Genomic DNA, 24,346 nt, shown 5'->3' on the forward strand with positions numbered 1-24,346 from the left:
AAGATTTTGAACAAGAAATTAATGGTGCATATACTTAGTTATAAAACCATTTCAAAGGAAACCTCGGATTTTAAAGACTAATGATCTGAGTGAGCAGATAGATTTTCATACTGCAAAAAATAAGCTTATTGGCTTTTGCAGATTCCATGTTCATGCAGTTGTACTATCTTGTCATTAAAGTAAATATAGCATTATTCGATACATTTTAGCTCTCAAATAAAACATGCTTCTTACTGCTGTTTTTATCATAAACCTTGAATAGATCAACTTCTTAATCCATTTATGTGCCTAACATCCAAAATACAAAAATTACAAAGAAAGAAAAATGAAAGGACCTGGGATAAGTATATATTAAATGTATTAGGGGTGTTTTGTTTTGTTGCCAGAGATCTTTGAGGTAATGTCAGCACAAAGTTTCTTAAAAAATAAATGCTGCCATCTTTCAAAATTTTTGTCCGCTAGAAATACTTAGAGAAAGAACCCCAGGAGTCTGGGTTCTTTCTATTTCAGAATTTTGTCATTTGTTTTCTTATAGTATTTCCAAAGTATGGTTACCCTTACTGTTTCTGCCTGAGTTTGACTATGCTAGAAATCTTAAGAAGTTGCACAGTTAGGAAAAACCATCAACGTCTTAGCTTAAAAGCAAAAGCTGAAAAAAAAAAAAAATATATATATATATATACACACAGGCCATATATTACCAAGTATATGTATATATTTTACCTTATCTCTGACTACAGTTGTCATTTTTTTGCCTTAGTAAATGAAGCATTTCTGTAATATCAACTAATTAGCAACCTTAATCCATAGGTACTAGGTAGTTAATCCTTATAAGCTTAGTTTCCTCCTGGTAATAATAATGGTATCTGCTTTATTTCTTCTTAGGAGGATTAAATCAATAATGCTTGTGACATAGTTTATACAATGCCTGGGTTATATTAAAGAAAGATTATTTCCTGTTACTCTTGTCTTTGTGCTAGAAATAGTACTGTAGTTTTCATAAAACAAATTTCATAATTGAGACATTTCAAACTTACTCAATTTAAACAGATATTCTTATTTTTAGTTGCCTCATCACCTGGTTATTTTTTTTCCTGTGTTGTGAAGTAAATACATGAATTAGATACAAAATCCCAGCATGGAACTGGTCCTCGTTAGCCTTAACATCTATTTCCAAGCATTGTTGCAGCAGCTACAGTGAGCAGGTCAGAGTACATGTTCAGAACGTTCCATTGGGTGCTCTACTGAGTGCCTTGCTTCCTAGCATGATTTTTGAGAGAATAATGTAAAGTCTAGAGGTGAGATTAGTTGGAGGACTCATGACTCAGACTCTTTTTCTGGGGAGTGACTCGTTTTGCATTTATAGGCCCCTGACTTTGTGCCATAACCACACTAAGTGCTTGAGATACAAATGTGGATTTGCTGGGTCACTAACCCTAGGGCACCCCACAGTCTGGGCAGGCAGAATGTGGCATTACCAACAATATGGGCTTCTATACAGCCAGAACTCTATTAATGCTATACCTGTCTGTCAAGGCAAAGTATGATTCAATATCCAATACTGCGGGCTGGCTAGACACCTAATTCTATGATTTGGAATACACATACTCTGATCCTGTATTGATATATTTTAACCTAATTACATCACTGTGGTGTTCATTCTTTCTTGTTTTGTTTCAGTGTTTTCACTCCTTTGCATATCACATAAAATCGTACCCTCCATAAATAAGTTAGTTGTCTGATGCATATCTTCCCTTGATTATCCTGCCAGAAACTCAGACTTAATTTGTCTAAAAATGCCCATCACCCTCTACTCTTGCACAGCAACCTGATCTTCCTTCAGGTTAGTTTCTAACCTTGCCCATTTCTAACAACGACACCATCTTTCTGGGAGTCCGTTTGTCTCAAACTCTTAGAATTCTCTTGGCTCCTTTTCTCTGTCCCATACCTTTCATAGCCAACCAACCCCTAAGTCCTGTAGGTTTTACACAGGGCCATGGACTGAACTCAAAATCTGTATGTGGAAGCCCTAACCCAGGTTTAGAATAAGGTTTTCCGGATGTTACCGGTAAACAAGTTAACAAAGGTGGGGCCCTCATTTGACAGGGACCAGGCAAGGGCAGAGCAAGAAGCTGGCTACCTCCACGTCAGTTAGAGGGCTCTTACCAAAATCTGATTAAGCTGGCATCCTGATCTCAGACTTCCAGCCTCCAGAACTGTGTGAATCCATTTTTATTGTTTTAAGTCACTCAGTCTTATACAGCTGAGCAGACTAAAGCCCTCACCTATGCTGTAGATGGAACACTCTTCCTTCTTTTCATTGACACTGTTTCTTCTGGAGCCGACACTTCATTATTCATCATTTGGACTTGTGAAGGAGTCACCTAAATGGACCCTTCTTCTTTAATCTCTCCTCATCTCTGATCCAGTGTAGACAAGGTTGCCATTTAAATGTGCTAATTATGTCCTTCTTGAGTAGAAAACCTTCAGTGGTTCACTTTAGCATACAAAATTTAAAATATTTAATTATACATCCTCCTCAGATTGTCATTCAAGGTCATTACTGCCTATACAGACCTAACCTAGCCTTTCACCTGATTATTCCTCTTCTTGTGTATTATATATACTCCAACCAGGTAGGACTGCAGATGTTTTTCCAAATACCTCTTGGGCTTTGCTTCTTTCATTACTTTTTTCTGCTGAGTCTATTGTCTGAGCTGTTCTCATTCCCATTCTAACTTCTCTACCTACCAAAATCCCTTGGCTCCTTCAAGGCCCAACTATAATGCACCTCCTCTGTGAATCCTTATCTATATAATAGGATTCCATTTTTTTCCTTTGATCACCCACTTCCCACAGCTCTTTGTTGGCATTTCTTTGTGACAGCAGGCATATTCTGCTCTGGTCATGGTCTTTTGTCTTTTGACTTATCATAACCACCTCTTATCCCACTAAATTTTAAGTAAGCTCTTTGATGGCAAGGAACTTTAGATCCTTGAAATAGTAAACAATGCTATTTATTTAAGAAAACCGTTCTATAGTTCTAAAATGTAAGGGTTATATTTATTTATTAACAAATAAAAAGAACTTAAATATATTTTTAAATAGATTCTTTTTTTTTTTAATTTGCAACTCTAGTAATCCATTCTGTAAATTGAAACTCAAGCAGTAACTTTTCTACTACCCAAGCATCATAGCTTCTATAAATGGAGGCTCTGGTGTAACTTTAAGAAGGAAGAAGCACTGGAAGTGTCAAAGGTGGTTTTTCAATTGACAGTTGACCTTGATAATCTAATAGTGAATATATGTCTGTTATTTTCAATTTTTATTCCTTGCGAGATATAAAAAAGGAATACTTCAGCTTGACAGAAGCTTTATAATTCAGTCTGACCATCACAAAATGATTTGTAATAGATTTATTTCTCATTGGGAAAAGAGGGGGAAAAATCTTTAGCAGTTAACTCTCAAGATTATTTTCTGACATTATTCTCTACCTTTTTTGGTGTGGAGAAAGAGACTTAGAGGATGAAGGAGTGATGCTTTTAATATGCTGATAAGTTAAGCTGCCTAGAAGCAGATGCTGAATCCTACTGAAAAGAATTTCATTTGAGTTATGCTGAGGGCATTGTTTAGCAAAATACTACACAAAAAGTCTTGACCTCTGTGTTTGAAATGGCAGATGTTCACAGTGAGGATTGAGCCTTAGGGCAACATAAATCTTCACTATTCTGTGCCTATTTGCTCACTAACTGGGTTGGGTGGAGAAAAAAAAAAGATTCAGAGAGTTTTTTACAAAGCAGCTGCTCTAGGCACTGCAAATGGATGTGCTCCCCTTAAGATAAGAAAAGCAAACAAGCAAACAAAAATCATTAGACAGTGTGAGTTCACCAGGTCAAACATGAACACGTCTTCTCCCTCAGAAAAGTTCCATTACATATTTTCAGTGCAAATCAGGTGGCTCAAGAATGGGATTTTTCTCCCCTTATTTCTTCCAAAAGGAGGATTTTTAACTGTTTAAATCTGATGATACTATCAGAAGTGTACAACATTAAGGACCTTCATTCATTTAACAAATACTTATTGATACTCTTTTGTATGCTGAACACCTTGCTAAGCTTATGGGTTCAAATACAACAAAGTTCACATAACTGAAATAGCATTAATATCTTAAAATTTGTATTTGATGCATGCTATACTGAGAAGAAAATAAATAAAACTTGGGGGAGATGGGGATGGGTTGGTGGAACAGTGATGGGGGCAAGTCAGAATGGCCTTTCCAAATCACATTATGGAACACATAAAACAGCCATGTTCACATACCATAAACCCTGACTTTTGAAAAACTCCACAGATTTCATTATGTTATTACTTTGAAAGTATGTATGTGAAAAGACACGAAGAAAAAATAAAATCCAATGTATTTAAAAGAATGTAAAGATATCAAATTGATATCTAGTATGCCAAAGAGCTCTTCGCAAGAAGCAGTTGTGATGAAACAGTACAGTGAGACTTGAAACTGCACACAAATAAACATGAGGTTCTTTTTTAAAAAAAATTATTATAGTTGATTTACAATGTTCTCTCAATTTCTGCTATACGAAAAAAGTGACCCAGTTATACATATATATAGATTCTTTTTCTCACATTATCCTCCATCATGTTCCATCACAAGTGATGAGATATAGTTCCCTGTGCTATACAGCAGGATCTCATTGCTTATCCACTCCAAATGCTGTAGTTTGCATCTATGTAGTCTTTCCTTGACTCCAGAAAACTAGGGAACCACTTTTTTTTAAGGAACGATGACTGATGTTCCACATTTTTAACAGGTACATATATACAGCATGCCCACTCCTTGTTCTCTTTCATCCCCTAGTGTTCATGTGTACTGTTTGAGCTGCTTCTGGCAAACCCAGTAGCACACATGAACATGCATGTGTGCATGTACTTGCACACACAGGCACTTTGTGTGTTGAACCACTGTCTTTTCCACTGTCCTAGTATTTTTCCTTTGATTTTAGGAAATGTTTCTTCCTCTCCTCTTTTCTTTTTTTTTTTTTTTTGCTTTTTAGGGCCGCACCCACGGCATATGGAGGTTCCCAGATTAGGGGTCTAATTGGAGTTACAGCTGTGGGCCTACGCAGATCTGAGCCCTGTCTGTGACCTGCACCACAGCTCGCAGCAATCCCAATGTTTAACGCACTGAGCAAGGCCAGGGATCAAACCCCCAACCTCATGGTTCCTAGTCAGATTCGTTTACCCTGTGCCACGACAGGAGCTCCTTCCTCTCCTGTTTTGTTTTTGTCTTTGTCTTCTTAGGGCCGCACCCACGGCATATGGAAGTTCCCGGGGTAGGGGTCGAATCAGAGCTATAGTCGCCTGCCTGTACCACAGCCACAGCCACACCAGATCTGAGCCATGTCTGTGAACTACAACACAGCTCACGGCAATGCCAGATCCTTAACCCACTGATCAAGGCCAGGGATCAAACCTGCATCCTTCCTCATGGATACTAGTCAGATTCATTTCCGCCGAGCCACGATGAGAACTCTCCTCTCCTTTTCAATCTCTCTCTTTCCTGGTCTTTTCTTAAAAGAATAACCTCTCTTGCTTTCTCTCTAAATTTGTTGAACAAAATTGAAATAAAAGAAAAATACTGTGCTTAATAGAGCGTGTCCCATACTTTCTCAGTTTATGGCATTCTGAATATTTCAGTAATTTTTTCATGACACCTCGCGAGGCAAAAAGGAGCAGTACCCCATAGTTTTATTTAGTTAGCATAATAAGTATTTAGGTCTTAACTTAGTCACCTTTTGAAAGAAATAATGCACATGAATTGGAAAAAAAAAAAAAAGCTTTTGATTTTGTACTTAGAAACTTACAGTAGAGTTTCTAATAGAATATGTGTGCCTTCTGGGTACTGCCCAGCCCTCACACCTAAGAGCCAGATTGGATATTGTCATCCTCATCTCTGACTCCATGTTGGTTTTCATGAGGTATTGGCTTTTATTTCACAAACACCATCAAAACCCCAATTTTGCAAATCTATGGCATCATTGAAAGGAATATAGCATAATCCAATACTGAAACTGCGAACTACTCCAAGTAGTAGTTTTTGTGGCATCTGATGGATATTGCTACGCTTTTTCATATATGGAAAATATATCGCCTTTCTCTGAATTTACTCTGACAACCTGGGGTACCATGGCACACAGTTTGGGAACTGTTGGCTCCATAGCAAAAGCATATTTGTATCAAAGTCAAGTCAGATATTTCAAGTGGAAGTAGACATATTAGCACATATTAGCACCATTAATCATGAAAATCCCTCAAAAATGCCTGCAAATCCTTATTTTTTAATTTTTATAATTTTATCCAAATTGTATGGTACAATTTTCATTTTTGTATAATAAAGTTCACTTTTCTTTAGCACCTGCCCTTAAGATTAAAAATCAAGAATTTCATTCTCAACCCTATTTTTATTAGTATTCCCTATATATTACTATTTAATAAAATTGTGTGTGTGTATATATATGTGTATATGTATATATACATATAAAGTGTACAACATGATTTGACATATGTATACAGTGAAATTATTACTATGGTCAAGCTAATTAACATTATCTTGAAATATATGACTATTATTTTAGACTTTTTTTTCTTAAAGAATTAAGACTTTAGGTTAATTAGCTTTTGGACTTAACTTAGGTGTCTCACAAATTATTTCTAACAATATCATGTGGAACCCTATTCTGACTAACAACCAGTTAATCGCAAACATACTTCTAAAACATAACTTTTTTTTTTTTAATTGAAGATTTAGCCATGGATGATCCCTACAACAAGCCAAGAATCTCACTCTATCATTTTAAAGTTGTTTTCTTTAATAATTGTCCAAAAGACTGACTGACTTTTGGTAAAGCAGTTTGGGTTTGCTTTTGTCTTTGGTTTACTTTCTCGTCACTTATACTTGACAGTGCGTTTCTCAGCATGATTTGGTGGTAAGACTCAGCTGTAAGAAGATAATGGGAAGATTGCTAGGTTGCCAGTAGAATTGTCTTACTTGACTTTTGTCGCCTCTTGTTGTGAACAGATGGTTGATTCCGCACTTTTAATCTACAGACTGTTTATGGATGTTAAATCAGATTAAAGATCCAAATGCATCAGTTTTATTATTTTTAATTAAACATCTTTCAAGGTAAATGGTAGTACATTCAGTACAGAAGTTGTTAAAAAAAATTGGGGTTGATCTTTTAGAATATAAGCATAAGAATTTATTCTAATTAAATAAATTGAAACTGCTGAAAATAAAAATGGGACCTAATTTGGACATCTAATACATGTTTTTAAAATGAAATCCAAAAGATAATTCTAAGTCTGAAGTTTTCTAACTACCTAATTCCCTTGTTATAAATGGGTATGGGTGTGTTGTAACCAGTAAATTTTATGTGCTAGGATCCAAGTAACTTAATTTCCTTCCTCCTTAGTAAAATAAAAGACCAAGTCATTCCACTGATTTAATTTATGGGATGTTTTTCTGTTTATCTTTCAGATTTTATTGGTCTGATCCAAAGTATCTTGTGACTGCTGGCTGGAATTAAGGTTGGTGGTGTGTTTATATTGATTATGAATAAACTGTGAAATAAAATAGAGGTGGCCTGGGGCTTTGGACAGCCGGGTCAAAGTATTGCAGGTTGTGGTAGAAAGGTGAAACTTGGGAGGAACTGGTTACATTTCTGACTTGGGGCACTTACAGACATATTTTCCTGCACATATTTGTTTTCATAGTATTTCTTTGATTACGAAGTTTCATTTATTTTTCACTGCCTTACTTGCTGAATTTTGATTAAATAAATTTAATTTATTTATTTGACGAATCCGACTAGGAACAAAGAGGTTGAGGGTTCGATCCCTGGCCTCACTCAGTGGGTTGCAGATCTGGCATTGCCGTGAGCTGTGGTGTAGGTCGCAGATGCAGCTCAGATCCTGCGTTGCTCTGGCTGTGGCATAGGCCGGTGGCTACAGCTCAGATTAGACTCCTGGCCTGGGAACCTCCATATACTGCAGATGGGGTCCTGCAAAAGACAAAAAGACATACACACAAAAAAATCCGATTCTAATTCATTCATTTAATAAACATATCAAAAGAATGATTTTTTTGTAAAGCTGCCTAGTATTTTAAAGAATGGTTAGCCATCTGAATTTGTAGGAAAATACTTCTTAAGTCCTAATTTGGTAGCCACATTTCCTAAGGATGGTAGAGTTGGACAATTGCAACCAATTGTAAGTTGCAATTAATTAACAGAATTTTAAGATGCCATTCCTTTTGTTCTGTTTTTTCATTAATTGGATTCATGGGAGACTTAAAACCGGTTTAATTGCGTTTAGAGTAATGACAGAACCTTAGAGGACACTCACATCAATAGCTTAGAATTTCATTTGTCCCTCCTATTTTCTTCTCTAGAACATGTATTCAGATTTTAAAACAAAGTAAAAAACTAAACCCTGAATGAAATCAGGGCTTTTGTTGCTCATAAAAGAGCAAAATGCCAGGCGTTGCTAAACTTTTTGTATAGGCTTTTGATTAATAATTAACATAAAGAAAAACATTGTTTTTCCTTTATGCTTACACTAATCAAGAATTTAGCCTTCGAAAGCCAATATTTACCCTTCAAATTACGGTGTCTAACACATGCAGGCACACAGTAAATATGTACCTTTTCTGGCCTCAATTCTGACCTTGCTCTTCCACCCCCAATGTATCACATGCACAAACAACTACTATTATTGCTCCTTTTCATGTACAAACTGTGTTTTCTTAGCCTTGAAATCTGGATGGATTGTAGAAAATAGACTAAGTTGGAATCATGCCTACCAATAATTAACAACTTCGTAAGGAAAAAGAGTTAACGACTCTATAAAAACGATAGTTAAGTCTCTGTAACTTGCATTGTTTCATTATGCATTCATATAGCTTGGAGTTGAATTTATTGAAGACACATAGGCTGGCTCCCTTTTATATTTGTTCTTCAGTATATTCTATGTAAACTTGCACACATTTAAACATGGAATTTCTTATAAGACATTTCGGACTTTTTGTTACTCTTCTTTCTCATCTATTGTTTCAGCTTCTACCCATCTGCCAATCAAAAATTACAAGTAGAATGAGATTTTTGGCAAAGAATAAATCTTTGAATCAGGAATATTTTCAGTGCACAGGTTTAAGTTTGAATTGTTATTTTAAAATTTTAATTAAAAGTATTTTTATAATGATTTTTATTTTTTCCGTTATACTTGGTTTACAGTGTTCTGTCAATTTCTACTGTACAGCAAAGTGTCCCAGTCACATATATATATACATTCTTTTTCTCACATTATCTTCCATCATGTTCCATCATAACTGACTAGATATAGTTCTCAGTGCTATACAGCAGGATCTCATCTCTTATCCACTCCAAATGGAATAGTTTGCATGTATTAACCCCAGACTCCCAGTCCATCCTGCTCCCTCCATCTCCCCCTTGGCAACCACAAGTATGTTCTTCAAGTCCATGAGTTTCTTTTCTGTGGAAAGGTTCATTTGTGTGGTATATTAGATGCCAGACATGTGATATCATATGGTATTTGTCATTCACTTTCTGACTTACTTCCCTTTGTATGAGTCTCTAGTTCAATCCATGTTGTTGCAAATGGTATTATTTTGTTTTTTTTATGGCTGAGTAGTATTCTATTGTGTACATATACTATATCTTCTTAATCCATTCATCTGTTGATGGACATTTAGGTTGTTTCCATGTCTTGGCTGTTGTGAATAGTGCTTCAGTGAACATACAAGTGCATGTATCTTTTTCAATGAAAGATTTGCCTGGATATATGCCCAAGAGTGGAATTGCTGGGTCATATGGTAGTTCCATTTAGTTTTCTGAGGTACCTCCACGCTGTTTTCCAGAGTGGTTGTACCCATCTACATTCCCACAAACAGTGTAGGAGGATCTCCTTTTCTTCACACCCTCTCTGGCATTTGTTATTTGTTGACTTGTTAATGATGACCATTCTGACAGGTATGAGGTGGTACCTCATAGTAATTTTGATTTGCATTGCTCAAATAACTAGTGATGTTGAGCCTTTCTTCATGTGCCTGTTGGCTATCTGTATATCCTCTCTGGAGAAATGTCTATTTAGGTCTTTTGCCCATTTATCAATTGAGTTGTTGGTTTTTTTGCTGTTGACTTGTATAACTTGTTTATATATTTTAGAGATTAAGCCCTTGTCAGTTGCATCATTTGAAACTATTTTCTCCTATTCCTCAGGTTGTCTTTTTGTTTCGTTTTGTCTTGTTTTTACGATTTCCTTTGCTCTGCGAAAGCTTGTCAGTTTGATTAGGTCCCATTGGTTTATCTTTGTTTTTATTTTTATTGCCTTGGGAGACTGACCTAAGAAAAAAAGGTTTGTACAGTTGATGTCAGAGAATATTTTGCCTATGTTCTCTTCTAGGAGTTTTATGCTGTTTTGTCTTATGTTTAAGTCTTTAAGCCATTTTGAGTTTTTTTTTGTGCATGGTGTGAGGGTGTGTTCTAGTTTCATTGATTTACATGTGGCTGTCCAGTTTTCCCATTTTATATTCTTGCCTCCTTTGTTGAAGATTAATTGACCACAGGTGTGTGGGTTTATTTCTGGGTTCTTCGGTCTATTCCACTGGTTTGTATGTCTGTTTTGGTACCAGTACCACACCGTCTTGATTACTGTAGCTTTGTAATATTGCCTGAAGTCTGGGAGAGGTATGCCTCCTGCTTGGTTTTGGGGCACTTTTCAGAAAGGAAAAAAAACTAAAAAGAAATTTAAAAAGAAAAGAAATCCAAGAAAAATAAATAACTTTAAGAGTAATACATAAAAACTTTTCTTAATCTAATCCTCTACTCATTTTCCATATGGAGCATTTCTTTTGTGGATGTGTGACTATAATTTAAGTGCATTTGGTCTAATTATGAAAAATCAGGATGACTTACATGCTCTAAAATAGATATATTGATTCAACTATATAAAGTATTTGTGGAACTAGAAACATGTTTAAGCCTCTCATATTACCTGATTTTCCCACTTGTATATGTATCATTCAATACAATTTGTATTGTTTCTCTTTCCAACTGAAAATGAAATAATAATTTAAATTAAATTTGGTAATCAATTATCTAAATTTTATTTTGGAAAAGTTTCTAGATGTAATAAGGCTTTTTAAAAATATATTAATTCACCAGAAACAACCATATTCTCAACACAACATATGGTGTATAATGAAATTACTGTGTTTTTTTTTTTTTTTTCTGAACTAGAGCTAAGTTATTTTGCTTCAGGAAAAAAAAAAGGTGGTTTCCCTGATAGAAAAGTTTATTTTTGTAATAATATTAGCTGAACAAAATAACTGGTGTTGCTAGATAAAAGCAAGTTATAGATTGAAATATATAAAAATAGGATATCAGAAATGTGCTTGTACTTCTTCACAGTAAAGGAAAACATCAAAGTGAAAAGGCAACTTCTGAATGGGAGAAATATTTCAAATCATTTATCTGATAAGGGGCTAATATACAAAATATATATAAAACCCATCTAACTTAAGTGCAAAGAAACAATCAGATTCAAAAATGGGCAGAGGATATGACAGGCATTTTTCCAAAGAAGATATAGTGTTGGCCAACAGGTACATGAAAAGATGCTCAACAGCACTAATCATCAAGAAAATGCAAATTGAAACTACAGTAAGATATCACTTTACCATGTTAATGTGGTTATTATCAAAAAGATAAGAAGTAAAGATTGGAAAGGATATGAATTACTGTTTCTCCGGTAATTCTTGTGCACTGTTGTTGGGAATGTAAATTGATGCAGCTACTATGGAAAACAGTATGGAGGTTCCTTGGAAAAGTAAAAATAGAATTATCATAGGATCCAGCAATTCCACTTCTGAATATTTATCTGGAGAAAGTGAAAACACTAATTTTAAAAGATATATGCACCCCCGTGTTCATTGCAGCATGATTTACAATAAACAAGATATGGAAACAACCAAGTGATGATGAATGGATAAAAAAGATGTCATGTATATGCGAAATGAGTGAAGGGAGTCAAAATTTACAGTCTTCCAGTTATAAAGTAAATAAGTTGTGAGATGTAAGGTACAGCACAGAGACTGTTGTTAATAATACTGTATTGCACATTTGAAAGTTGCTGAGAGACTAGATATTAAAAGTTCTCATCACAAGAAAAATAATTGTGCTACTATATATGGTGATGAATGCTAACTAGACTTATTGAGATGATCATTTCACAATATATACAAATGTTGAATCATGTTGTACACCCGAAACTAATATAATGATATATGCCAATTATACCTCAATAAAAATAGTTAATGGCCTTGCAATATTTCATCAATTCTAAAATGTACATTTTTTTCACTATGTAAAATTAAAAAAAATGCCTTGGTTAATTTGACAATTTTTTTTCTTTTTTGGTGGCAAATAAAATATGTCTTGGAGTTCCCGTCGTGGCGCAGTGGTTAACGAATCCGACTAGGAACCATGAGGTTGCGGGTTCGGTCCCTGCCCTTGCTCAGTGGGTTAACGATCCGGCATTGCGTTGCCGTGAGCTGTGGTGTAGATTGCAGACGCGGCTCGGATCTGGCGTTACTGTGGCTGTGGCGTAGGCCGGCAGCTACAGCTCTGATTAGACCCCTAGCCTGGGAACCTCCATATGCCGCGGGAGCGGCCCAAAGAAATAGCAAAAAAAAAAAAAAAAAAAAAAAAAGACAAAAAAAAAAATGCGTCTTACAATGGATTGTATCTATGGTATATAGTATTACTGAATTTAGATTGGAAAAAAATTAAATTTCCTCAAGTTATTACAAAAGAGAATCAGAGTGAAGTCCACAAATTAGAAAGTCAAGCTTGATTCTGATTCTTAAAAACATTTTACGCCACACTTTTTATTGTATTGATTTTTCTGATTTATTTTTATCTTTTTATTATGAATATTGCTGCCAGTATTTTGGTGTATTTCACTCTAGTTTTTGTTTTGCTTTGTTTTCACAAAATTGAAGTTAAACTTTACATCCTGTAACATTTTGTTTCTTAAAAATGTGATTTTAATGATGGTGTAATATTTCATCTTATATATATTCCATAATTCTTTTTACCATTTACCCATTGTTGGAGCTTCTCACTATTTCCAATTTCTCACTATTTCTCTTTGGACCTGGGTCTCTCTCCTAATTCAAGTCTGTCCCTTTGCCTTGAATTCTGACCCCCCCTAATGTTTCCAGACTCCTGAGCTGCTTATAGTCAAGTTGTCTGATTTTATTATTTTATCTTTAAAATGGGAAGAAAACTATCACTTCATTTAAAGATTAAATGAAATACTGTATACTTATGGATCTTAAATAGGGAAAATTTCAATTCATTTTTGAAATTTTTATCAAAGGTCTTTGTTTTGCATAGTTCTTACGTGAGTAATAAATTCTGGTATTTCTCCTAAGACAAGGAATAAAACTAATGAAAATCTTTGAATTATTACCATAAAATAAAATACATAAATGAAAGAAGGCAGATTATATTTTGTGTTTTAAACTGACCTGAAAGTAATTTCTCGGAGTTCCTATTGTGGCTCATCAGAAATAAATCTAACTAGGTTGTGGGTTTGATCCCTGGCCTTGCTCAGTGGGTTAAGGATCTGGCATTGCTGTGAGCTGTGGTGTAGGTTGGAGACGTGGTCAAATCTGGCATTGCTCTGGCTGTGGCTATGGCTGGCAGCTACAGCTCCAATTGGACCCCTAGCCTGGGAATGTCCATATGCCATGTGTGCGGCCCTGGAAAGACAAAAAAAAAAGAAAGAAAGAAAAGAAAAAAAGGAGGTAATTTCTCTGTGCTCTGCTGAATGGTATTAAGCAGGATACTGTTAACAAACTATGCAGCATATTGCACAATTAAGCACCTTCACTTAAAAAAATGTATAAAATGCTGATACTTGAATATAATCAGGAGTAGGGAGAGAAGATTTTCTTATATCTTACTAATAAGTTGCAGTGGTTTGCTTTCTAGAGTCAATCAGACAAGTCTTGAAAAATAATGTGGTCAAACTTCAGTTATCACTTCAAGAAGCAGCTTTGTTTCCCCACTTGCTTCATGTTGCTTCATACCTCCTTCTCTAATAACATTCATTCATGCTTCTTTATATTATATGGTATGATTATTTCCAGATATGTCCTATCTCCCCTAGCAACCCATAGCACCGAGGGTCTTCACCTTTGTACCTCCTGTCCTGGGAGGGCCTTGTAGAAATGGATTAGCAAAATGCTTACTGAACGAGTCACAAATATTAGGAGCAACAATGATAATTTTGTTACATATTTGTAAACTAAATATATGCATGTGTGTGATAGTAATTATTAATTATAATTATTGGTGATAGGAAAAGTTGAGCAAAACAGCAAGGCTTTTAAACAAATCACCCAAGAGACATTTGGAGCAGTAATAATGACTTGGTTTAATTCGAAGAATTTAAAAAAGTAAAGGTATGAGAAGGATGATTGCTTTATCATTCTACTTTATTCCTACATTGAACATAATATAATAATAATGTACTTAGGGATGAAAAAATCCATAATTCTGATTATTGGATTGACATGATAAAATGACTTTGAGATTCTGGAACGATTTGTAAAATGCGTAATTATTTCTTCATCACTTTAAGGAGAGATATGAAACTTCTAGAATCACATTTCCAACTGGAAAGGCCAGTTATTCCTAGGAGGATTTGCCTTCTTTTGCATAGCTTTCTGAAATCCAAAGCATCATACTTATTTTCTCCTTTTTATAAAAGTAATCCTTTCCCGTTATAAACATTAGAAACAAGAAATAATCCTTGGAGTTCCTGTCATGGCTCAGTGGTAATGAACCCAAGTAGTATCCATGAGGATGAGGGTTCGATCCCTGGCCCTGCTCCATGGGTTGAGGATCTGGCATTGCCATGAGCTGTGGTGCTGTGGTGTAGGTCACAGATGTGGCTTAGATTCGGTGTTGCTGTGGCTATGGCATAGGCTGGCAGCTGCAGCTCTGATTCGAACCCTAGCCTGGGAACCTCCATATGCCACAGGTGCGGCCCTAAAAACACAAATAAATAAATAAATAAGTCTCCTGACATGATTGGAAATGGGAGGTTGGAGTAGGGGTGAGAGGCCAACTTTCTATCATTTCTCCATCTCCTCATATGAACCAGTGAAATATTTTAGGAATATATGTTTCCAGAATTGCTCCATTATTTTGACTATGCCTCAAAATACTGTTGATGCCACAGAGGACAAATAAGAAAATATAGCCCATTGGAAATATCTTCTATAACTAGTAACATCTGTTTTTCCCATGTGAGAAAAAAATATTCTAGCTGATTCTTTTTGTCTTAACTAAATGTTTGTTGTATCAAATGCCTGCAAAGGACAACCCCTTGGATATGTTTTCATGCAAACCCCATGTTTATGAAATCAATCCTGTGGATTTAATTCACTGACCAGCTAATTTATATTATTTTCCTTAATTCAACTGAGAGAAAGAATGCCATTCCAAAGAATAACACAGCTAATCTCTTTGCAGACCATTTATATCATTAAAGAATACTATGACTTTAACGTGGGCCTGTATCTTATCAGGGCAGTTTGGAGAACTTAAAAAACGTAAGAAGTGCATTTTCTTCTTGTGTAAGAAGGGGTCCATTTATTTAGAAATCCTATATTTCTTTTATGGCCTACTTATTGCTAAGTAAGGACTTTATGTTATTAAAAAGGGGTATGCTTTCATATTCAGCTTTTATAAATCTATATGAAACTTAAGTTTCATCAGTTATTCATCCAAGGATAGAAAATCATCAGTTGCCTAGGGAGTTCCCATTGTGGCTCAGCAGAAATGAATCTGAGTAGCATCCATGAGGACACAGGTTTGATCTCTGACCTCAGTCAGTGGGTTAAGGATCCGGCATTGCCCTTAGCTGTGGTATAGGTCACAGACGAGGCTCAGATCCCACGTTGCTGTGGCTGTGGTGTAGGCTATCAGCTGCAGCTCCCATTCAACCTCTTGCCTGGGAACCTCCATGTGCCTCAGGTGAGGCCCTGAAAAATACAAAGAAAGAAAGGAAGGAAGAAAGGGAGGGAGGGAGGGAAGGAGAAGGGAGAGAGAGAGAAAGAGAGAAAGAGAAAGAAAATCATTAGTTGCCTAGCAGAAAAAGGAATATAATGTATAGATACTTTAGATAAATACGTGGATATGCATGCTGGTATTGGATAGTTTTGCCAATGCACAATAAAAGGGTTTCACTTTTGGGCATACTTGATGGGCCATTCCTATTAAGGCAGATAATTTATCTGCCTTTTCTGAATTAATTCCTTCCAGTTATTTAGTAATATAAAAATGTTAGTTGAAAAACCATTTTGTGCTAATAAACCAAAGTGGATTTTGTTTCGCTCAATATTATTCAATCTTATGACCATCAACTTATGCTGCTTTACTGTCTTGGTTTACTTTTCTGTCCACTTTTTAAAGTCTATTTAGTGAAGAGCTGAATTAAAAAAAAAACCTAATACATTACACATGTACATCTATGTCTATATTTGTATATCTATCCTTCTCTCTCTTTTTCTCTCTCTCTTCTCCCCCTTTCTGTCTTCTAGTAAAAGTTGTATGTTTGTCAAATGAAGTTTGTAGTTCAAAAATAGAGAAAGTACATTAGTTAATTTTTAGAATGTAGATATTTAGAACTTTAAGTACTATCATCCTTATTTTATGAATAGAAATACTTATTCACTATACATGACACCATTTTTATGATAGATTATTTCTCTGTGAAATGTAATAGTTCTCAAAAATATAGACTGTTTTGAGGGGGATAAAAATAAGTAGAAAAATACATGTTTACTCAAATGTAATTATTTCCTTATAATATGTATGTGTACACCATTCAATGGTGGCTTCATTTATAAGTTATTAATCTTTAGAATGACAAATAAGAGTGAACTTGTTCTTTTTTTTTCACTGAAGCTGTTATACTTATAGAGTAGAAATAATTTTTCAATCTTGTTAGACTTAACATTGTCAGGTATTTGTGCCTTCCAAAAGTAGGTCTCTAGGTATGAGATGAAGGTACAAGAATGAATTAGTCCACTTTTTAAAAAAAACACCTATGCTGGCATCTTTAAAGTGTTCGTAAGCTAGTATTAAAGAATATCAGCCCCATAAAGGAGACTAAAGAACAGGCAGAGAACACTTATATGTGTCCATGGAGAAACAGAAGGTCTTATTTCTGAAACCATTAGGGAAAGTAAAATTATAAGAATGCACTTCTCTAATTGTGATCTTTATTTTTATTTGCAAGTTTTTTTCATCGTTTAAAATTTTAAGGTAAGTTGGAAAATATGGAAAAAATTTTAATTTGATAGGCAACTTTATAGATCCAAATACTTTCACATTTCACTTCGACTTTCTGTTTCTTTTAGCGACTCAGATGTAGCACGCCATCTGGTATTAACATCATATAATAATAATTGACTGTGTTTTCTACCTGTTTTAACCATTTGGAAATGAAGATGTAAATCTTTTTCTATTTGTAATATGTTCTAGGCATGTATAAGCAGCCATGTAGGACAGGGAGATTTAATTTGATAAATCGTCTTTGTATATTCAGGCTAGAGTATTCTATAGGTGTTTCAGTGAAGTATAATCAGCTTTTCTCCTATTTCATACAAGTATTGCATAACATTAAAAAAATCTGTGTTACTTAATAATTACTTAAGTTACTTTAAAATATCCTATGGTACTTGAATAATCATCCATCAACTATACATGTAACTCCCCTCCAAATCTTTAAATTTTCTTTTTCAAATATTCCCTAAATGGTTTTTTCCCTTTATCAAATATCATTCTTTTCCCCTACCAAACCTGGAGTTGCTATTTTTCTTTTATATTATAGGGACCGAATAAACATTTTTTAATTTTCTCATTTATCTATATCTGGGCAGTTTTAGTAAACTTTCTTGTCAGTTACTACTAAGGTGCTCAGTTGTAGAGGAAGAATGAAACTGAGCAGCAAAAGTTTAAACTTTGTGTTTAGAAAATATAGAAGCTCTTTACCTTTACATAAATATAAAGGTAATACAAAAGTCAGTTACTTCCTTGTTCAATAAGGCAGCATAGAAAACTTTCAGAAATGGGATGTGTTTTGTCACCATAATGTATGGCAAAATGCCAGTGGGGGACATTAAAAGTGTTTGGAGTGTGATTTGATTTGGTTTTACTTTCAGGAAGTTTTCCCAGGTAAATGGTTTCTCTTCGATGTAGACATAGTATCTTCACTACTGTCCTGGTTTGATCACAGCTATTTTTACCAGTTCATTATTTATCGCATACCACACTGATACTGTTCTTGATACTTATTGCTTTATTTCACCATTTTGACCCTACCTAAATGGTGTCTCACTCAACTAGTCAAACAGTGTACTCTTTTCTTGGATGTAGGGATCATTAGCTCCTGTGGCCCCAGATGAAATGGACAACTTCAAAGGCTGGGAGGACAATGGGGGTGGGGGAAGGAAGTGTCCCCACCGAGGATAGTTTACGTAAATAAATTCTAGTCACAGATAAATGAGTGATAGCCAAACAGAAATTTTTTAAAAGGAAAGAAAGAAAAAAACAGCCAGATGATAACCCTTTATTGTCTGATCTAGACTGGGGAGTCAGATTGCTTTCTTCAGTTTCATAGTTCCGTGGGAATTCGTAAGTGATGGTATTCTAAATATGGGTTGCTGCCTGTACTTCCATATTAAAATCTTTGCATATATGAAGTAGGCTCACACAGGAAGATACAGTTCTAATGAAATATGGCAGTTATAACTAAATCAAGTATTGAGAATACACTTGTAGTTCCTTTGAGTGCAAGGTTCTTTGGATTCTTTAGAAGTATGAAAAATGGCTCCTTTGCTCAGTTTAAGGCAAGGGAAAATGAATGCATATACATAGCAACGAATACATGGCAATACAATCAAATACTAAGGACAGACATCACTTGCTAGAGAGATCCAGAAAAGATATAATTTGTTGTGATTTACAAGGCCCTGGAGGTGGGAGGGTCGGGTGGAGAATGTAAAGGTGATAGAATTTAAATAGACAGAATGTGAGAGCTAGAAAAAGAAGGGCATTTCTTAAAAGCTGTCTACAGAAGCCACGGCACAAAGAAGGAACCTAGGACTGAAAAGTTAGGAAACCTGAAACAGGATGCAGGACAATTTACTTTGGACCTAGATTTTACTTCTTCCATCTCTCCTTCTGTCTTAGTCTTCCATTGTCTCTTTCAACAAATGTTTGTTAAACAACTTTTATTGTATCTGTTTTTTTAAACTGTGAGCAGGAATCCAACCCGTCATGAGATTTTTCTTTTTTCCTGCTCTTTTTTTGCACAAAGATTAATTATATAGAGAAATACTAATGTGAAGTTCTGTTGCAAGAAATTCCATTAATAAAATTGGTTTATGTTAGGTTTTTTGAGTCAAAAAAATAAACTATACCTTGACCCATAGAGGCCAAATGCACCAATTGACATTCATGCTATCTGGATTTATTTTATTATGGTGCTAACGTTACCAAGCTTGTTTGTAATTAAAGGTAAATGAAATAGTAAAATTAAATATTGTATCTTTTTCTTAAATTTCACAGAGGAAATTTGGAATTTCACCATTTAAATTATTTGTTGAATTATCTCAAAAGTCTCCACTCCAGGGATAAAAATTAATTGGAGTTGAAATTGTAGAGGAAACATAATTTAAAACAAACAAACAACAACAGCAAAAAACTTCTCCCAACCAGAAATCCTTTTCTCAAAGCAGAGAAAGAGAACACTTCTGTTAATAAGCATTAAATTAGAATGTCCTAGGCATCAAAGGCAATCCACCAAGAAATTATTAAGACCAAAAGAAATTTCAACTTTCTAAAGAGCTAAGTAGATACAACCCATTACATACATGTTTTCAAGAGAAATAATAACTAGTCCTCAAGTAAGAGGACTAAATTTACTTGGCATTTGGGGTGACCATCTGTTAGCTAATGGTCTTTCTTCAGTGGAGAGAGACAGTTCTAGCACCTTTATAGCAGGAAGTCGTTTTTACAACTTGGAGCAAGAAGCCAAACCTAAATTAGGCCATATAATACTCTCCAGCCAGAACTGGGAGATAAAGGAACCCCACCACCACCACCCCATGTTTGTATTTCAAAAGAGGCTCCCAGGTCTTTTAAAAAAAAATTCTGAATGAGAGAGTGGTCAGAGATTTAATTAGCCCTTATAAAAATTTAAAAGGACAGTGTTAAGAAATTCTCAAAGAAAAAGGAAAAGGGAAAGTCTCCATCCTTATTTTCTACAGGGAAAATTAATCCTTTTATTTTTAACTTGTATTTGCCCTTATAAAGAATAATATCATTGTTTCTTAAAGATGAAATAATAACAACAAACAGGAATATCATTGTTTATATAGTCAATGGATAGTTTCAGTTCTTGCAATATATTGCTACTATCCTCAAAAACAAAGAAAAAAGGATAGGATTTAAAATGGAAAGATTTAAGTAGAATCATTACTCCTTCCTCACACTCCATAGTAGCCTGGTTGCTGGGTAAATTAGTTGGATTTGGTCTTTGTAGGGAAAGGCAGGCCTCTGCAGAGAGCGGAATCTATGATATAAAAAGAAGGTAAACTACTCTTTTAAATGTGTTTGAGATTGGACAGTCACAGCTTTTTGGTGCATTTAAATTAAACTCTCCTCAACTAAAGGACCCCTGGTGCTCATTCAAATGCTAATATTTGGCCATCTGCCTTTTTTTTTTCTTCTCCTTAAGCAAGACTAGCTGGAGGTCATGTGACCCTAATTATAGCAATTATGAGCTTTCTGGCAGTAATCACTCAGGTTGCACCCTGAGTGAGCATCTGCTGGTGATAAATAGATCAGGAGATTACCAAGGCCAGACTTCCCTGTAAGACATCCATGATTCATGTCTTAATATATATTCATATATAGCACTAAAAACCTCTGTGCTCTAATAGGAGCATAGTTTTTCCATATGGGTTACTTTTTTTTCTTAAGATTTCTCTTTAAATTTAGTAGGGACAGTTTAAAATGCATATTTGTGTGTGTGGATATAATTATCATTCTAAAGAAGGACATGGAGAAAACTTTAATAATGACTAATAATGACTGGTAATGAAGCAGCAGCCTTCACCTACACAGATTTTATTTCTCTGTGCAAACAGAAAAGAATGTCACAAGGGCTTGATCTTTCCAGCAGAAGTATTATTTCATATTATTTTATTTTGCTTTGTCTTCTTAATTTAGGGGTGAAGATCTCACTTCTAATTATAAGGGTTATATTTAAGAGGAAAGTCTTCAGACAACTTAAAGCCTTGGGAAAGTCATTTTTTTAACAAGGCAAAATATTTTCCCTCTCCTAAGGCCATTTACTTTTCAAGAAGTTATAGTTTCATAGGATAGTTTTTAGCAGTCTTGTTTACCTTGCTGCCTATTATACTTTGCAGACTCACAGTTTTAAATTTCATTGTGTCATTAGATTTACTTTGAATGCGGCTTATAACACACAGCAGCCTTTGAACAAAGCCACTCATGCTGATTGCATGTTGGGATATGTGACAGTGTCTTGTCAGTACTGTCAGGTTGCCATCATGTTGATTAATGACAGTGTAATGAAAGATAATGCATGGTGCCTTCTTTTGAAAATCACTCATTATACCAGCCTACCTCCAAAGTCAGGTTTACAGCTTTTGACAATTTCCCATTTTAGTATTGAGTCAGGCTGACCTTATTTCCAGTCTGTGTAAGTGGACACCTGGTAAATTATCAATTTATTAAACAAATGCTGTCATGAACGCCACAGTGTGCCAAGAAGTGTGCTAGAAGGGAAGATGACAGGCACAGTTTTGCCCTTGCTTATTCAGTCAATAACTCAAACAGCCTTCGAAGGGCATCCGTGTCCTGAAGAGCACATTTATGTGATGCACCTAAATATAATGTGCAGTTTGCTAAAGGGTTTGTCCTCATCTATTAAGAATCTTAAAATGTATCAACTGATGGCTTCTTTTGTGTGGCAGCACCTGTCAAGTTCCCCCTCTTTCTTTGTCATTACTAGGAAACCACACAATTTATTCCTTAGGAATAAAGGATGTCTGATTGGATCATAACCTTTTCCTCCCACCTTCATCTGTCTGTTTTTATGCTTCCTTCTTGCTTCTTGTAAATGCTTTAATCTTTTCTTAAAAAAGAAAAAAATCCTGCTTCAGCTCTAAGGATTGATAATCTCTCCTTTCTAACTTCTTCGAGAAAGAACAGGAAAGAGAGTTTTCCATTTCAGAACTCTGTCAGCTGGGACTCTGTGCCTTTTTAAAAGATAACATTAGAAGCAATTTATGAGCCATTGGACCCTATAAGCCATGAAATTGGGATTTTGAGAGCAATATTTTAAGCTCCACATATTCCATTCTATAGCATACTTTAAAGGAGAACTTCACATCCTAAATTCAGTAATTATTGTTTTCCTAAATACCAGTGCCCCCTAATATTATTTTCAATAAGTGGTAAATTAAATATTCGATAATGTAGTTCAGTTGTGCAGTGTTAAAAGACTTCTCAAAAATAAAATCGTGACACATAAAAATCTTTTGACAAATCATATGTTTAGAATCCGAGTTCAGAAAACATTGTCTTTCTAAGTATTATGCAAAAGGAGAGCGTTTGCTCACTTTTGAAGAAGTAGCAAAACTGGATTGAGCTACTTCTCACACTGGATATAAAACCAGACAGCTCAGTTAAGCATCATTTGTACCTGTGCTCTGGTACAAAGGATGGGGGTCCCTTTTGTTTTACCAACTGGATGGATTTCATCTGTGGTATGAGAGAACATATTAAGAAATGAAAGTAACTTAGACACTAATTGCTAACTGGAGCAGAAAGGCATGGCCAGAATCAAGGCAGAAGTCACAGCATTCTAAACATGGCCGGAGCCAAAACGATGGCTTTCTCCATAAAACAGCATTTTGAACTCTAAATGCAGAGGGAGAAAAGTAAGCTGGAAGAGTGCTGCAGATGACTATAAATGATACTAAATCATGTCACTGAAGTGGCTTGATGGATCTTAAATTTCAGATTGAGGAAAATACTGCCCCCGTCTTAGACAAGGTTTCGAGAAATGTTTGTAACAATTACTTTTCAAAATAACTTGAAAGTACTATGACTATCCTCAGAATTTTGTGATTCGGAGTCACTGATTGAGGGTTCAAATCAATACATAAAATAAGTTTGAAAATTATTCATATGTGTAAGAGGCTTGCAGCTGTAGAGCTCACCCAGGAAGAGGGCTATGGCCTGAGACCTCCAGCCTGGAAATTGTCATTAGCAGAGTCATTAATTTAGTGTCTTTTAAAAAAGGTCTTACCTAGAAGTTTGTTTTTGTCTATTTACCTTTGATCAGATCTTGAATATTCCTCATTTAATATTGGAGAAAGCAACAGTTATGCCACCCTCTCGGAAATAAAAGTATTCCATTCAAGCATATTACAATTTATGGACAGGAAACACAGACCACTGGCTTAGTGGGGCATTAGCTTCTTGCAGACCGCAATTATGGGTGATGAAATAAGAGCAGTCATCACTTTAAGGAATTTATAGTTGTCTTTTCCTGTTTATCTTTGGTTGCCTGAATCTGGTCTTTAGATGTGACTTTAAGTGCTTACGTCAAGCCTGGTAAGGCACAATTAAATTCTGATATTTGTAGCCACTGTAAATTAGTTAAGGCCAGTAAGTAGTTCTCAGCCTTATCTCTTGCCACCCTCTCTTCCTTTGTTCTCCATTTTTCCTCTTGGAATGCATGCTTAGTCATCAGTTTCTCAGGGGATCCTTCTCTCCAGTGGGCTAGATGTCTTGGCTACACAGTCCAATAATCCTCCAAATCTGATCTACCACAGCGCGTCACTCTACTTGCATTCCTTAATCAACATTATTTTTCTTATTCATTAAGATAATAAGTTCCTTGAAGACAGACACTATATATGCCTTGTCATTTCCGTCCTTCTGGAACCTTCCCCCCACCTGATACAATCTTTGTACTCACTAAGTGTCACTCTCATCGCTGTAGTAGGATTGTTGTTGTTATTCCCAGTGCTTTGTGTGCCCCGCCCTACTGCTATTCTGAACACCCCCTTTCTGCCCACCTTGTATGGGCTGCCTGCAGCCTGGGCCTTCTGCATGTTGGAGGCTGGACC

General features: G+C 35.4%; 1 protein-coding gene across 13 annotated transcripts in view; it reads left to right on the plus strand.

Annotated features, from left to right (window-relative positions):
* The window catches only part of MAP2 (microtubule associated protein 2), a 306,355-nt gene that overhangs the window by 71,986 nt on the left and 210,023 nt on the right, over positions 1–24,346 (plus strand). For all 13 annotated transcript variants that reach the window (XM_021075002.1, XM_021074986.1, XM_021075011.1 and 10 more), the window contains exon 2: positions 7,556–7,605. The gene's annotated coding sequence lies outside the window, so the exon portion shown is untranslated. The remainder of the gene's footprint in view (positions 1–7,555; positions 7,606–24,346) is intronic.

Source organism: Sus scrofa, chromosome 15, assembly GCF_000003025.6.
Source record: "Sus scrofa isolate TJ Tabasco breed Duroc chromosome 15, Sscrofa11.1, whole genome shotgun sequence".
NCBI classification, from domain to species: Eukaryota; Metazoa; Chordata; class Mammalia; order Artiodactyla; family Suidae; genus Sus; species Sus scrofa.